At 44.8% G+C, this 14,746-nt stretch overlaps 5 non-coding genes across 5 annotated transcripts; all 5 read left to right on the top strand.

The window, feature by feature from the left end:
- Positions 1–4,546: 4,546 nt before the first annotated feature.
- Positions 4,547–4,731, top strand: LOC130303232 (U2 spliceosomal RNA). Its single transcript, XR_008853343.1, has one exon. It is a non-coding gene; the product is annotated as a U2 spliceosomal RNA (small nuclear RNA).
- Positions 4,732–6,820: 2,089 nt separating this feature from the next.
- Positions 6,821–7,011, top strand: LOC130303222 (U2 spliceosomal RNA). The gene has a single exon (XR_008853333.1). It is a non-coding gene; the product is annotated as a U2 spliceosomal RNA (small nuclear RNA).
- Positions 7,012–9,102: 2,091 nt separating this feature from the next.
- LOC130303228 (U2 spliceosomal RNA) lies at positions 9,103–9,292 on the top strand. Its single transcript, XR_008853340.1, has one exon. It is a non-coding gene; the product is annotated as a U2 spliceosomal RNA (small nuclear RNA).
- A 2,090-nt stretch (positions 9,293–11,382) lies between these two features.
- LOC130303221 (U2 spliceosomal RNA) lies at positions 11,383–11,573 on the top strand. The gene has a single exon (XR_008853332.1). It is a non-coding gene; the product is annotated as a U2 spliceosomal RNA (small nuclear RNA).
- Positions 11,574–13,686: 2,113 nt separating this feature from the next.
- Positions 13,687–13,877, top strand: LOC130303220 (U2 spliceosomal RNA). Its single transcript, XR_008853331.1, has one exon. It is a non-coding gene; the product is annotated as a U2 spliceosomal RNA (small nuclear RNA).
- The last annotated feature ends 869 nt before the right edge of the window (positions 13,878–14,746 follow it).

The raw sequence follows: 14,746 nt of genomic DNA, 5'->3' as shown, positions 1-14,746 counted from the left end.
TGTCTGTTTCTGGTGCGGAGAGGAAAAATAACATCCTGGGGACTTTCACAGGCATGAGACGTTTTTGGGTGGAGTTTAGGCCTGCCCCTGAGGGTGGTGCTGAAGGTTTTTGTCACCCCCCGCAGAACTTTGCGATAGGGAACAACAGGGGGTTTCTGCACTACCCGGGGATGCCAAGTTTTTGCCGGGACTGTTTTTGCTTTGGTCATACCAGAGAGAACTGTACAACCGGGCAGGTTTGCAGGAACTGCCACAAGCCTGATCACCGCACTGCAGACTGTCCCGAGAAACGCAAGTGTCATTTCTGTGGTTCTTCGGATCACCTGGCTAGGAGTTGCCCCACTTACCAGTCCGGGGCACCCCGATCATATGCAATGGCTCTTCGAGGTGGGACAGTTCCTGAGGACTCCAATGCTGCCAGGGCAGGCGATGCAGAGGTTAGCGTGCTGACCAGTGAAGCAGAGTCTGCCCCTGTTTTTCCTTCCATTTCTAGGTCTGTTCCGGATGCTTTGGTGGCAGAGGGGGAGAAGGCGGAGTCTGTTTCGGGGGCATCTGTTTCGGAGGCCTCTGATCCCCCAGAGGAGATGACTGTGGACAAAGAATCCTTGAAGAGAAAGATGCCGGTGGAAGAATCGGAGGATGACTGTCCGACTCCTCAGAGTCAAAGGATTGAGGACTTTCCTAGCCCGGGAAGGGAGGAGGCAGGTGGAGGGTCGTCATGTCAGATTGATTCTGACTCCTCTTTATCCTCCCTGGGCACAGGTTATTTGGAGGAATGTTCAGTCAAAAAATTGACAAAGACTCTTAAGTTTAAGGAAGGGGAGGCAAAAAATAAGGGTAGAGGTCGGGGAAAGGCTAGGCCTCCTTTTGATAATGCTTGATTTTGTATTTCCTTTTTTTCCTTCAAATGTTTGAATGAGTTTAACAATTGGTTCTCTAAATGTCCGCAGTATTAGATCTTTAGAAAGGAGATCCGCCATTTTTGATTTACTTTCTAGATATTCTTTTGATGTTCTAGGTCTCCAGGAGTGCTGCTTGGATGGGGAGCCAAATATCTCCTGGCCTTATGGGCAATCGGTATGGTCTGGTTCAATGGAACGTAATTCGGGGGTGGGGATTTTGTTCAAAAGTAATGAGTTTGTTGTTAAAAAAGTTGTCCATATTGTTCCGGGTAGGGTATTATTAGTGCATTTTATTTTCAGGGGTTTCACATATAAAGTAATTAATGTTTATGCTCCAACTGGGAGGAAGGAAAGAGGGGAGGTGTTTGAGAAATTATATTTCTTTTTGAGTGGGAGGGATGATGTGTTCCTTATAGGGGATTTCAATTGTATAATAACAGAGGGGGATAGGAGTAGTACTACGGTGGGTGGTGGGTCTGGTTTAGACAGTACTAGTAAGCAGCTTAAAGAGATTGTAAATTTATTTGGGTTAAAGGATTCCTTTGTTGCCCATAATGATGGTACTATCGGTTATACATATTTTTCTAACAATACAAGTTCGCGTATTGATTTCATTTTTGTCTCAAAACTAATGTCTGTTTCTAATTTCAGACGGAGGAGGTTACCGTTCACGGATCATGCCTGGATTGAGTGTGTGGTAAAAGGTGGTGGTCTAAGTGAGTATGGAAAGGGTGTTTGGAAGTTGAATGTGTCTTTATTGGATAATGAATGTGTATTACAAGAATATAGGGAGCGTTTTGATGGATGGGTGTTGAGGAAGGATGCATTTTATAGTGTGGTTGAGTGGTGGGAGTGGGTGAAGTTAGAGACTAAAAGGTTTTTTATTAAAAAAGGGTGTGAGAAAGGGAGGAAAGATAGAGAAGAGTATGAGAGATGGCAAAGAAGGTTAGAGTATTTGTATGAATTGAGGCGTTTGGGGATGAGTGTTGAGAAGGAGATTGAGGAAGCTCGTGGAAGTGTGAATGAGTGTCTGGAGAGGAATGGAAGGAAGATTATTGCACAGGCTAGGGTTGAAGTGAAAGAGAAGGATGAGAAATGTAGCAAATTTTTCTTTAAAAAGGCATTCAGTAAAAAAACTGAGATGATGAGTGTTTTTACGAATGATGGGGTAGAGGTCTTTGGTAAGGATGAGGTGTTAGAGGAAGTGTGGAAGTTTTATTCTGTTTTATTCACGGAGAAGGAGCGGGACGTGACTCTAGAGGAGGAATGTTTGGGATATGTGGATAAGCGTTTGGATGAAATTGATGGGTTCTTTATGGAAGAGGATGTGAGGAAGAGTGAGGTGGAGGATGCTGTGAATGGGATGAAGAAAGGAAAGGTGGCAGGGAGTGATGGTTTGCCTGTGGAATTTTATCTTGTGTTTTGGGATATGTTAGGGGATTATGTATGGGAGGTGTGTAAGGAAGTACTTAGGAGAGGGAAGTTATCTAAAAGTATGAGTGAGAGTGTGACTGTGTTATTGTTTAAAAAAGGGGATAAGAGGGATCTTAAAAATTGGAGGCCTATAGCGCTCTTGAATTGTGATTACAAAATTATTGCTAAAGTTATTGCGAATAGGTTAAAGGATGTGATTGATTGTATGGTAGGTGAGGAGCAAATGTGTACAGTGCCTGATCGTAGGATTTCTGAATGTCTGTTAGGTCTGAGGGATGTATTGTGGGACTGTAAAACTAGGAAGCAAGGTGTGGCTGTTGTTACGGTGGATTTTGAAAAAGCGTATGATAGGGTGGTGCATGATTTATTGTTTAGGGTTTTGAGGAGGATGAATGTGCCGGACAGAATGGTGAAGTGGATTGAATGTTTGTATAGGGACATTTATAGTAAGATTCAGGTCAATGGTTTTCTGAGTAGGGAAGTGAGTATAAAATCTGGAGTGCGGCAGGGGTGTCCCCTGTCGCCAATTCTTTTTATTTGTATGATTGAGCCTTTGTTGGGGATGATTAGGAGAGATAAGGTGATGCGGGGTATAGAAATACCTGGTAGTCATGGGAAGGATATGCGAGTGATTGGTTACATGGATGATGTTACTGTTGTATGTAAGTCAATGGCAGGGGTAAGGCGTGCTAAGTTATTGATTGAGTGTTTCTGTTTAATGAGTGGGTTTAAGCTTAATGTTGGGAAGAGTGGTTGTAAATTTTTTGAGGGGTGGGGAGAGAGTGGGTTGTGCGAGTGGCCTGTGAGAGAGGGGGGTGTGGAAGTGCTTGGGGTGGTGTTTGATAATGATTTGTATGGGAAAGAAAGTTGGGAGAGGGTTTTGGGGAGGGTGGGGAATAAAATAAACTTCTGGTCTTTAAGGACTTTATCGATTGAGGGAAGGATTCTGGTTATTAAAGCTGTTATAATTCCTATTTTGCTTTATGTTAATTATGTGTTTCCTCCACCGGATAGGTGTCTGGCAAGAATTATCAGGCAGATCTTTGTTTTCTTATGGAATTCAAGGATGGAGAAATTGAGTCGTGGGAAGGTGGTGAAAAGCAGAATGCATGGTGGGAAAGGAATGATGAATGTGGAAGTGTTCCTGGCTGTGAAGTATGTCAGTTTTTGTCTCGCTGTTAGTAAGAAGGAATGTGTGTTTGGGTGCATGGTAAGGTATTTGGCTGGTAATGTGTTGTTGAAATATAAGCTAATGGAAAGGGACTTAAGGGTACCTGTAAGTTTTGAGGTTCCTTGGTTCTATCAGAGAATAGGGCGGTGTGTCAGGAAAAATAATCTGGAATGTGTGACTGAATGGAATGATAGTAAGAAGGTGATGAAAGTGTTGGAGCAGAGAGAAACAGTGGAATGTGTGGGAGGTCTGTCTGAGAAGGATTGTAAGGTAGTGTGGAAAAATGTCAGTCACAAGGAACTGACAAATAAACAAAAGGACTTGTCTTGGATGTTAGCTCATGGGTGTCTGCCAACAAGGGAATTTCAGAGGAGAAGGAGATTGGTAGACAGTGAAGTGTGTCCCAGGGATGGTTGCGGTGGATGTGAGAATTATGTACATGTGTTTTGGGAGTGTGGTTATGCGAAGTCTGTGTGGAGAAAAATGTCTGGTCTAATTAAAAATCTTACTGGAATTGAAATCTTATCCTTTAATATGATGATGTTTGGTTTGTGTGCAGTGGAGAGAGAGAAGGCAAGAGTGTTATGGTTCATAGTAAATTGTGTAAAAGAGGTTCTGTGGGATGTAAGGAATATTAGGATTTTCAATCAAACTGAAGTAAGTGTGAAGGAATGTCTGGGCATGATCCGTGGTAAAATTTACCTTTACGTATTATGTGATAGGAAAAACTATGGTTCTGATGATGCAGAGGGGATCTGGAAACACAAAAAATGGAAGTACTGGTTATGATTGTATTCTTATTTGTCTTTCTTTTTCTTTTCTTACAGATTATATCCTGATATGAAGGGAGAGTTGGAGGGACAGAATCCGCTGCAATTTATTTTTTCTGAGGGAAAGTCATGAAGGGAAAGCTTTTTGTTATATGTACATGTAAAGACATGCTTCCTGTATATATTGTATATGTCAAATATGTGTTATTCATGTGTTTTCAGATGAATATGTAATTTTTTGAATGATTTACTTGGTTATGTATTGTATATTTCCTTTTCAATAAAAAAAAAAAAAAAAAAATCTGTTCTTATCAGTTTAATATCTGATACGTCCCCTATCTGGGGACCATATATTAAATGGATTTTTGAGAACGGGGGCCGATTTCGAAGCTTGCTTCCGTCGCCCTATGCATTGACCCGATATGGCAGTATCTTCGGGTACAGTGCACCACCCCCTTACAGGGTTAAAAAGAAAGATTCCTACTTTCATTGCTACCTGCTTGCTGGCTAGCCAGCTAGCCAGCCCTGTGGGCCTTGCTGCTGCTGCAGCCAAAAAACAAAAGGTGGTGCTGCTGCTGCTTCTGCTGCTTCTGCTTCTGCTTGTGTCTGGCCGCTGTTGGAGCGTCCAGGCACAGGACTTCTGCTGCTGCTGACTAAATGGCCTCCTTAATTGGATCATTTGAGTAGCCAGCACACCTGTGCAGGTAGGGCATGACATGATAGGCAGCTGCCTTGATAGCGGGTGGGTGCTGAATGTTCCTAATTGACAAAATAAGATTAATGCTTATGAAGAAATATAAAATCTCATCCCTTCCCCAATATCGCGCCACACCCCTACCCCTTAATTCCCTGGTTGAACTTGATGGACATATGTCTTTTTTCGACCGTACTAACTATGTAACTATGTAACATAACATGGGGGGGGGGGGGGGGTCTCCTGGCTGTTCACACAGGTGTGTCATTGCTGTACATTGACCATGCATTGCTTCTGTGGTATTGCAAAGGCAAAGACAAATGCTTCCAGCCATCCATTGCACTAATGGATTGGTCATCAGCTGGCTGTCTATGTCCCGCATCAATATAGACCAAAGTACAGAGGGTTAGGCTATGCTATTGTGCACCTACCTGATGCATCAGAAGGTGCGAGGCCCTTGCTAAATTCTGTGCACAGACTTTGAGATCTATGCTTTAGACTGTATCTAAACCTGCTCCAACATGGACTGACATTCTGGCCTACTTTCAGCCGATGCGACTTGTCTGTCGCTGAACAGTCGCTTTTTATGTATTCAGCACCTATGTATAATGTTGTAAAAATGCTCTAGAAGCTAAAGTCGCAGAAATGTCACACATATTTGGCCTGCAACTTTCTGTGCGACAAATTCAGACAGGAAAAATCAGTATAAATCCTTAGAAAATTATCCCCCAGTGTCTCCATCTGCTGGCGGTATTGAATAAGCATTGCTGCACTGATGGGGTATGCATTAGACGAAAAAAAAGAAGAAAAAGAAGAATAATACGCCCAGAAAAGAGGCGAAAAGGAGAAAAACGTAAAAAAACGTGAAAAAAAAGTAAGAGGAAGAGAAGGGAAAAAAAGGTGGAAATGGGTTTAAAAGTGATTTCGGCGGAGAAATATATATATATATATATATATATATATATATATATATATACGCGCACACACACACATATATATAAACGTATTCTCCGTTGAGATATTGCAGCCGCTGCTGTGTCCAGGCCCAGGAGCCTTAGCACTGTGCTGTGATGTCACTCAATACCACTGACATCACTAGGTGTAAACAACATCTCTCCTTTGCTGTGTATGTGACTATGGAGCTGTTTGGTGATGTCGTCTATTATGGCCTTCATAGAAGCAACAGGAGATTGTTGCATCCATCTAGAACCCTCAGAACTACAGTGCTATGATTTCACTCACTTCCACAGGCCTTGCAGAGTGTAAACAACAACAACCCAGCTTTGTTGTGTATGTAACCATAGGGATTTGTGATGTCACCTAGAACCTTCACAGCAGCGACAGCTTTATGAGGAGCATCAGCACTGCTCTGCCTGAGCAGAACCATCACCGCCATAGGTTGTCAAATAACCCGGATTTAACCCACACAGGTAAGTCCAATGGGGTGCAGGCATGTCCTCTATGCTTACAGCTTCCCGTGGGTGTTGGTTTGATACCGTTTGGGGACAGCCAAGGAGGCATCTGCAGGCAACAAAGGTAGGTGTGTGCTTGTGTGTGTGTTTCCTATGCAGATCCTAAGCCCAGTGTCACATGCAAGTAGGAGGAGTAAGAAGGGTTCCTGGCAAATCCGGGTTATGGATTGCATTTAAAAAGGCCCCGTGGGAGTGCAATGGGCCCCTGTCTTGCTGCTTAGCAATAATGGTATGGGTTTAGGTTCTGCTGTGTGTACTGGTGGTTGACTGCCCCCCAGCCCAGAGTGTGCATGGAAAATTGTCTGGCAGCCTCCCTGACAGCAAGCGGTGATAGTGCCCATGAAGGGCACCTTGTTGGGCCCGCCCATTTCACGGTTATCGCTTCTCGGCCTTTTGGCTAAGATCAAGTGTAGTATCTGTTCTTATCAGTTTAATATCTGATACGTCCCCTATCTGGGGACCATATATTAAATGGATTTTTGAGAACGGGGGCCGATTTCGAAGCTTGCTTCCGTCGCCCTATGCATTGACCCGATATGGCAGTATCTTCGGGTACAGTGCACCACCCCCTTACAGGGTTAAAAAGAAAGATTCCTACTTTCATTGCTACCTGCTTGCTGGCTAGCCAGCTAGCCAGCCCTGTGGGCCTTGCTGCTGCTGCAGCCAAAAAACAAAAGGTGGTGCTGCTGCTGCTTCTGCTGCTTCTGCTTCTGCTTGTGTCTGGCCGCTGTTGGAGCGTCCAGGCACAGGACTTCTGCTGCTGCTGACTAAATGGCCTCCTTAATTGGATCATTTGAGTAGCCAGCACACCTGTGCAGGTAGGGCATGACATGATAGGCAGCTGCCTTGATAGCGGGTGGGTGCTGAATGTTCCTAATTGACAAAATAAGATTAATGCTTATGAAGAAATATAAAATCTCATCCCTTCCCCAATATCGCGCCACACCCCTACCCCTTAATTCCCTGGTTGAACTTGATGGACATATGTCTTTTTTCGACCGTACTAACTATGTAACTATGTAACATAACATGGGGGGGGGGGGGGTCTCCTGGCTGTTCACACAGGTGTGTCATTGCTGTACATTGACCATGCATTGCTTCTGTGGTATTGCAAAGGCAAAGACAAATGCTTCCAGCCATCCATTGCACTAATGGATTGGTCATCAGCTGGCTGTCTATGTCCCGCATCAATATAGACCAAAGTACAGAGGGTTAGGCTATGCTATTGTGCACCTACCTGATGCATCAGAAGGTGCGAGGCCCTTGCTAAATTCTGTGCACAGACTTTGAGATCTATGCTTTAGACTGTATCTAAACCTGCTCCAACATGGACTGACATTCTGGCCTACTTTCAGCCGATGCGACTTGTCTGTCGCTGAACAGTCGCTTTTTATGTATTCAGCACCTATGTATAATGTTGTAAAAATGCTCTAGAAGCTAAAGTCGCAGAAATGTCACACATATTTGGCCTGCAACTTTCTGTGCGACAAATTCAGACAGGAAAAATCAGTATAAATCCTTAGAAAATTATCCCCCAGTGTCTCCATCTGCTGGCGGTATTGAATAAGCATTGCTGCACTGATGGGGTATGCATTAGACGAAAAAAAAGAAGAAAAAGAAGAATAATACGCCCAGAAAAGAGGCGAAAAGGAGAAAAACGTAAAAAACCGTGAAAAAAAAGTAAGAGGAAGAGAAGGGAAAAAAAGGTGGAAATGGGTTTAAAAGTGATTTCGGCGGAGAAATATATATATATATATATATATATATATATATATATATATATATACGCGCACACACACACATATATATAAACGTATTCTCCGTTGAGATATTGCAGCCGCTGCTGTGTCCAGGCCCAGGAGCCTTAGCACTGTGCTGTGATGTCACTCAATACCACTGACATCACTAGGTGTAAACAACATCTCTCCTTTGCTGTGTATGTGACTATGGAGCTGTTTGGTGATGTCGTTTATTATGGCCTTCATAGAAGCAACAGGAGATTGTTGCATCCATCTAGAACCCTCAGAACTACAGTGCTATGATGTCACTCACTTCCACAGGCCTTGCAGAGTGTAAACAACAACAACCCAGCTTTGTTGTGTATGTAACCATAGGGATTTGTGATGTCACCTAGAACCTTCACAGCAGCGACAGCTTTATGAGGAGCATCAGCACTGCTCTGCCTGAGCAGAACCATCACCGCCATAGGTTGTCAAATAACCCGGATTTAACCCACACAGGTAAGCCCAATGGGGTGCAGGCATGTCCTCTATGCTTACAGCTTCCCGTGGGTGTTGGTTTGATACCGTTTGGGGACAGCCAAGGAGGCATCTGCAGGCAACAAAGGTAGGTGTGTGCTTGTGTGTGTGTTTCCTATGCAGATCCTAAGCCCAGTGTCACATGCAAGTAGGAGGAGTAAGAAGGGTTCCTGGCAAATCCGGGTTATGGATTGCATTTAAAAAGGCCCCGTGGGAGTGCAATGGGCCCCTGTCTTGCTGCTTAGCAATAATGGTATGGGTTTAGGTTCTGCTGTGTGTACTGGTGGTTGACTGCCCCCCAGCCCAGAGTGTGCATGGAAAATTGTCTGGCAGCCTCCCTGACAGCAAGCAGTGATAGTGCCCATGAAGGGCACCTTGTTGGGCCCGCCCCTTTCACGGTTATCGCTTCTCGGCCTTTTGGCTAAGATCAAGTGTAGTATCTGTTCTTATCAGTTTAATATCTGATACGTCCCCTATCTGGGGACCATATATTAAATGGATTTTTGAGAACGGGGGCCGATTTCGAAGTTGCTTCCGTCGCCCTATGCATTGACCCGATATGGCAGTATCTTCGGGTACAGTGCACCACCCCCTTACAGGGTTAAAAAGAAAGATTCCTACTTTCATTGCTACCTGCTTGCTGGCTAGCCAGCTAGCCAGCCCTGTGGGCCTTGCTGCTGCTGCAGCCAAAAAACAAAAGGTGGTGCTGCTGCTGCTTCTGCTGCTTCTGCTTCTGCTTGTGTCTGGCCGCTGTTGGAGCGTCCAGGCACAGGACTTCTGCTGCTGCTGACTAAATGGCCTCCTTAATTGGATCATTTGAGTAGCCAGCACACCTGTGCAGGTAGGGCATGACATGATAGGCAGCTGCCTTGATAGCGGGTGGGTGCTGAATGTTCCTAATTGACAAAATAAGATTAATGCTTATGAAGAAATATAAAATCTCATCCCTTCCCCAATATCGCGCCACACCCCTACCCCTTAATTCCCTGGTTGAACTTGATGGACATATGTCTTTTTTCGACCGTACTAACTATGTAACTATGTAACATAACATGGGGGGGGGGGGGTCTCCTGGCTGTTCACACAGGTGTGTCATTGCTGTACATTGACCATGCATTGCTTCTGTGGTATTGCAAAGGCAAAGACAAATGCTTCCAGCCATCCATTGCACTAATGGATTGGTCATCAGCTGGCTGTCTATGTCCCGCATCAATATAGACCAAAGTACAGAGGGTTAGGCTATGCTATTGTGCACCTACCTGATGCATCAGAAGGTGCGAGGCCCTTGCTAAATTCTGTGCACAGACTTTGAGATCTATGCTTTAGACTGTATCTAAACCTGCTCCAACATGGACTGACATTCTGGCCTACTTTCAGCCGATGCGACTTGTCTGTCGCTGAACAGTCGCTTTTTATGTATTCAGCACCTATGTATAATGTTGTAAAAATGCTCTAGAAGCTAAAGTCGCAGAAATGTCACACATATTTGGCCTGCAACTTTCTGTGCGACAAATTCAGACAGGAAAAATCAGTATAAATCCTTAGAAAATTATCCCCCAGTGTCTCCATCTGCTGGCGGTATTGAATAAGCATTGCTGCACTGATGGGGTATGCATTAGACGAAAAAAAAGAAGAAAAAGAAGAATAATACGCCCAGAAAAGAGGCGAAAAGGAGAAAAACGTAAAAAAACGTGAAAAAAAAGTAAGAGGAAGAGAAGGGAAAAAAAGGTGGAAATGGGTTTAAAAGTGATTTCGGCGGAGAAATATATATATATATATATATATATATATATATATATATATATATACGCGCACACACACACATATATATAAACGTATTCTCCGTTGAGATATTGCAGCCGCTGCTGTGTCCAGGCCCAGGAGCCTTAGCACTGTGCTGTGATGTCACTCAATACCACTGACATCACTAGGTGTAAACAACATCTCTCCTTTGCTGTGTATGTGACTATGGAGCTGTTTGGTGATGTCGTCTATTATGGCCTTCATAGAAGCAACAGGAGATTGTTGCATCCATCTAGAACCCTCAGAACTACAGTGCTATGATGTCACTCACTTCCACAGGCCTTGCAGAGTGTAAACAACAACAACCCAGCTTTGTTGTGTATGTAACCATAGGGATTTGTGATGTCACCTAGAACCTTCACAGCAGCGACAGCTTTATGAGGAGCATCAGCACTGCTCTGCCTGAGCAGAACCATCACCGCCATAGGTTGTCAAATAACCCGGATTTAACCCACACAGGTAAGTCCAATGGGGTGCAGGCATGTCCTCTATGCTTACAGCTTCCCGTGGGTGTTGGTTTGATACCGTTTGGGGACAGCCAAGGAGGCATCTGCAGGCAACAAAGGTAGGTGTGTGCTTGTGTGTGTGTTTCCTATGCAGATCCTAAGCCCAGTGTCACATGCAAGTAGGAGGAGTAAGAAGGGTTCCTGGCAAATCCGGGTTATGGATTGCATTTAAAAAGGCCCCGTGGGAGTGCAATGGGCCCCTGTCTTGCTGCTTAGCAATAATGGTATGGGTTTAGGTTCTGCTGTGTGTACTGGTGGTTGACTGCCCCCCAGCCCAGAGTGTGCATGGAAAATTGTCTGGCAGCCTCCCTGACAGCAAGCAGTGATAGTGCCCATGAAGGGCACCTTGTTGGGCCCGCCCCTTTCACGGTTATCGCTTCTCGGCCTTTTGGCTAAGATCAAGTGTAGTATCTGTTCTTATCAGTTTAATATCTGATACGTCCCCTATCTGGGGACCATATATTAAATGGATTTTTGAGAACGGGGGCCGATTTCGAAGCTTGCTTCCGTCGCCCTATGCATTGACCCGATATGGCAGTATCTTCGGGTACAGTGCACCACCCCCTTACAGGGTTAAAAAGAAAGATTCCTACTTTCATTGCTACCTGCTTGCTGGCTAGCCAGCTAGCCAGCCCTGTGGGCCTTGCTGCTGCTGCAGCCAGAAAACAAAAGGTGGTGCTGCTGCTGCTTCTGCTGCTTCTGCTTCTGCTTGTGTCTGGCCCCTGTTGGAGCGTCCAGGCACAGGACTTCTGCTGCTGCTGACTAAATGGCCTCCTTAATTGGATCATTTGAGTAGCCAGCACACCTGTGCAGGTAGGGCATGACATGATAGGCAGCTGCCTTGATAGCGGGTGGGTGCTGAATGTTCCTAATTGACAAAATAAGATTAATGCTTATGAAGAAATATAAAATCTCATCCCTTCCCCAATATCGCGCCACACCCCTACCCCTTAATTCCCTGGTTGAACTTGATGGACATATGTCTTTTTTCGACTGTACTAACTATGTAACTATGTAACATAACATGGGGGGGGGGGGGGGGGGTCTCCTGGCTGTTCACACAGGTGTGTCATTGCTGTACATTGACCATGCATTGCTTCTGTGGTATTGCAAAGGCAAAGACAAATGCTTCCAGCCATCCATTGCACTAATGGATTGGTCATCAGCTGGCTGTCTATGTCCCGCATCAATATAGACCAAAGTACAGAGGGTTAGGCTATGCTATTGTGCACCTACCTGATGCATCAGAAGGTGCGAGGCCCTTGCTAAATTCTGTGCGCAGACTTTGAGATCTATGCTTTAGACTGTATCTAAACCTGCTCCAACATGGACTGACATTCTGGCCTACTTTCAGCTGATGCGACTTGTCTGTCGCTGAACAGTCGCTTTTTATGTATTCAGCACCTATGTATAATGTTGTAAAAATGCTCTAGAAGCTAAAGTCGCAGAAATGTCACACATATTTGGCCTGCAACTTTCTGTGCGACAAATTCAGACAGGAAAAATCAGTATAAATCCTTAGAAAATTATCCCCCAGTGTCTCCATCTGCTGGCGGTATTGAATAAGCATTGCTGCACTGATGGGGTATGCATTAGACGAAAAAAAAGAAGAAAAAGAAGAATAATACGCCCAGAAAAGAGGCGAAAAGGAGAAAAACGTAAAAAAACGTGAAAAAAAAGTAAGAGGAAGAGAAGGGAAAAAAAGGTGGAAATGGGTTTAAAAGTGATTTCGGCGGAGAAATATATATATATATATATATATATATATATATATATATATATATATATATATATATATATATACGCGCACACACACACATATATATAAACGTATTCTCCGTTGAGATATTGCAGCCGCTGCTGTGTCCAGGCCCAGGAGCCTTAGCACTGTGCTGTGATGTCACTCAATACCACTGACATCACTAGGTGTAAACAACATCTCTCCTTTGCTGTGTATGTGACTATGGAGCTGTTTGGTGATGTCGTCTATTATGGCCTTCATAGAAGCAACAGGAGATTGTTGCATCCATCTAGAACCCTCAGAACTACAGTGCTATGATGTCACTCACTTCCACAGGCCTTGCAGAGTGTAAACAACAACAACCCAGCTTTGTTGTGTATGTAACCATAGGGATTTGTGATGTCACCTAGAACCTTCACAGCAGCGACAGCTTTATGAGGAGCATCAGCACTGCTCTGCCTGAGCAGAACCATCACCGCCATAGGTTGTCAAATAACCCGGATTTAACCCACACAGGTAAGTCCAATGGGGTGCAGGCATGTCCTCTATGCTTACAGCTTCCCGTGGGTGTTGGTTTGATACCGTTTGGGGACAGCCAAGGAGGCATCTGCAGGCAACAAAGGTAGGTGTGTGCTTGTGTGTGTGTTTCCTATGCAGATCCTAAGCCCAGTGTCACATGCAAGTAGGAGGAGTAAGAAGGGTTCCTGGCAAATCCGGGTTATGGATTGCATTTAAAAAGGCCCCGTGGGAGTGCAATGGGCCCCTGTCTTGCTGCTTAGCAATAATGGTATGGGTTTAGGTTCTGCTGTGTGTACTGGTGGTTGACTGCCCCCCAGCCCAGAGTGTGCATGGAAAATTGTCTGGCAGCCTCCCTGACAGCAAGCAGTGATAGTGCCCATGAAGGGCACCTTGTTGGGCCCGCCCCTTTCACGGTTATCGCTTCTCGGCCTTTTGGCTAAGATCAAGTGTAGTATCTGTTCTTATCAGTTTAATATCTGATACGTCCCCTATCTGGGGACCATATATTAAATGGATTTTTGAGAACGGGGGCCGATTTCGAAGCTTGCTTCCGTCGCCCTATGCATTGACCCGATATGGCAGTATCTTCGGGTACAGTGCACCACCCCCTTACAGGGTTAAAAAGAAAGATTCCTACTTTCATTGCTACCTGCTTGCTGGCTAGCCAGCTAGCCAGCCCTGTGGGCCTTGCTGCTGCTGCAGCCAAAAAACAAAAGGTGGTGCTGCTGCTGCTTCTGCTGCTTCTGCTTGTGTCTGGCCGCTGTTGGAGCGTCCAGGCACAGGACTTCTGCTGCTGCTGACTAAATGGCCTCCTTAATTGGATCATTTGAGTAGCCAGCACACCTGTGCAGGTAGGGCATGACATGATAGGCAGCTGCCTTGATAGCGGGTGGGTGCTGAATGTTCCTAATTGACAAAATAAGATTAATGCTTATGAAGAAATATAAAATCTCATCCCTTCCCCAATATCGCGCCACACCCCTACCCCTTAATTCCCTGGTTGAACTTGATGGACATATGTCTTTTTTCGACCGTACTAACTATGTAACTATGTAACATAACATGGGGGGGGGGGGGGGTCTCCTGGCTGTTCACACAGGTGTGTCATTGCTGTACATTGACCATGCATTGCTTCTGTGGTATTGCAAAGGCAAAGACAAATGCTTCCAGCCATCCATTGCACTAATGGATTGGTCATCAGCTGGCTGTCTATGTCCCGCATCAATATAGACCAAAGTACAGAGGGTTAGGCTATGCTATTGTGCACCTACCTGATGCATCAGAAGGTGCGAGGCCCTTGCTAAATTCTGTGCGCAGACTTTGAGATCTATGCTTTAGACTGTATCTAAACCTGCTCCAACATGGACTGACATTCTGGCCTACTTTCAGCTGATGCGACTTGTCTGTCGCTGAACAGTCGCTTTTTATGTATTCAGCACCTATGTATAATGTTGTAAAAATGCTCTAGAAGCTAAA

This window comes from Hyla sarda, unplaced genomic scaffold (assembly GCF_029499605.1).
Source record: "Hyla sarda isolate aHylSar1 unplaced genomic scaffold, aHylSar1.hap1 scaffold_1193, whole genome shotgun sequence".
Taxonomy (NCBI): Eukaryota; Metazoa; Chordata; class Amphibia; order Anura; family Hylidae; genus Hyla; species Hyla sarda.
This window is presented reverse-complemented; position numbering and strand designations above follow the sequence as displayed.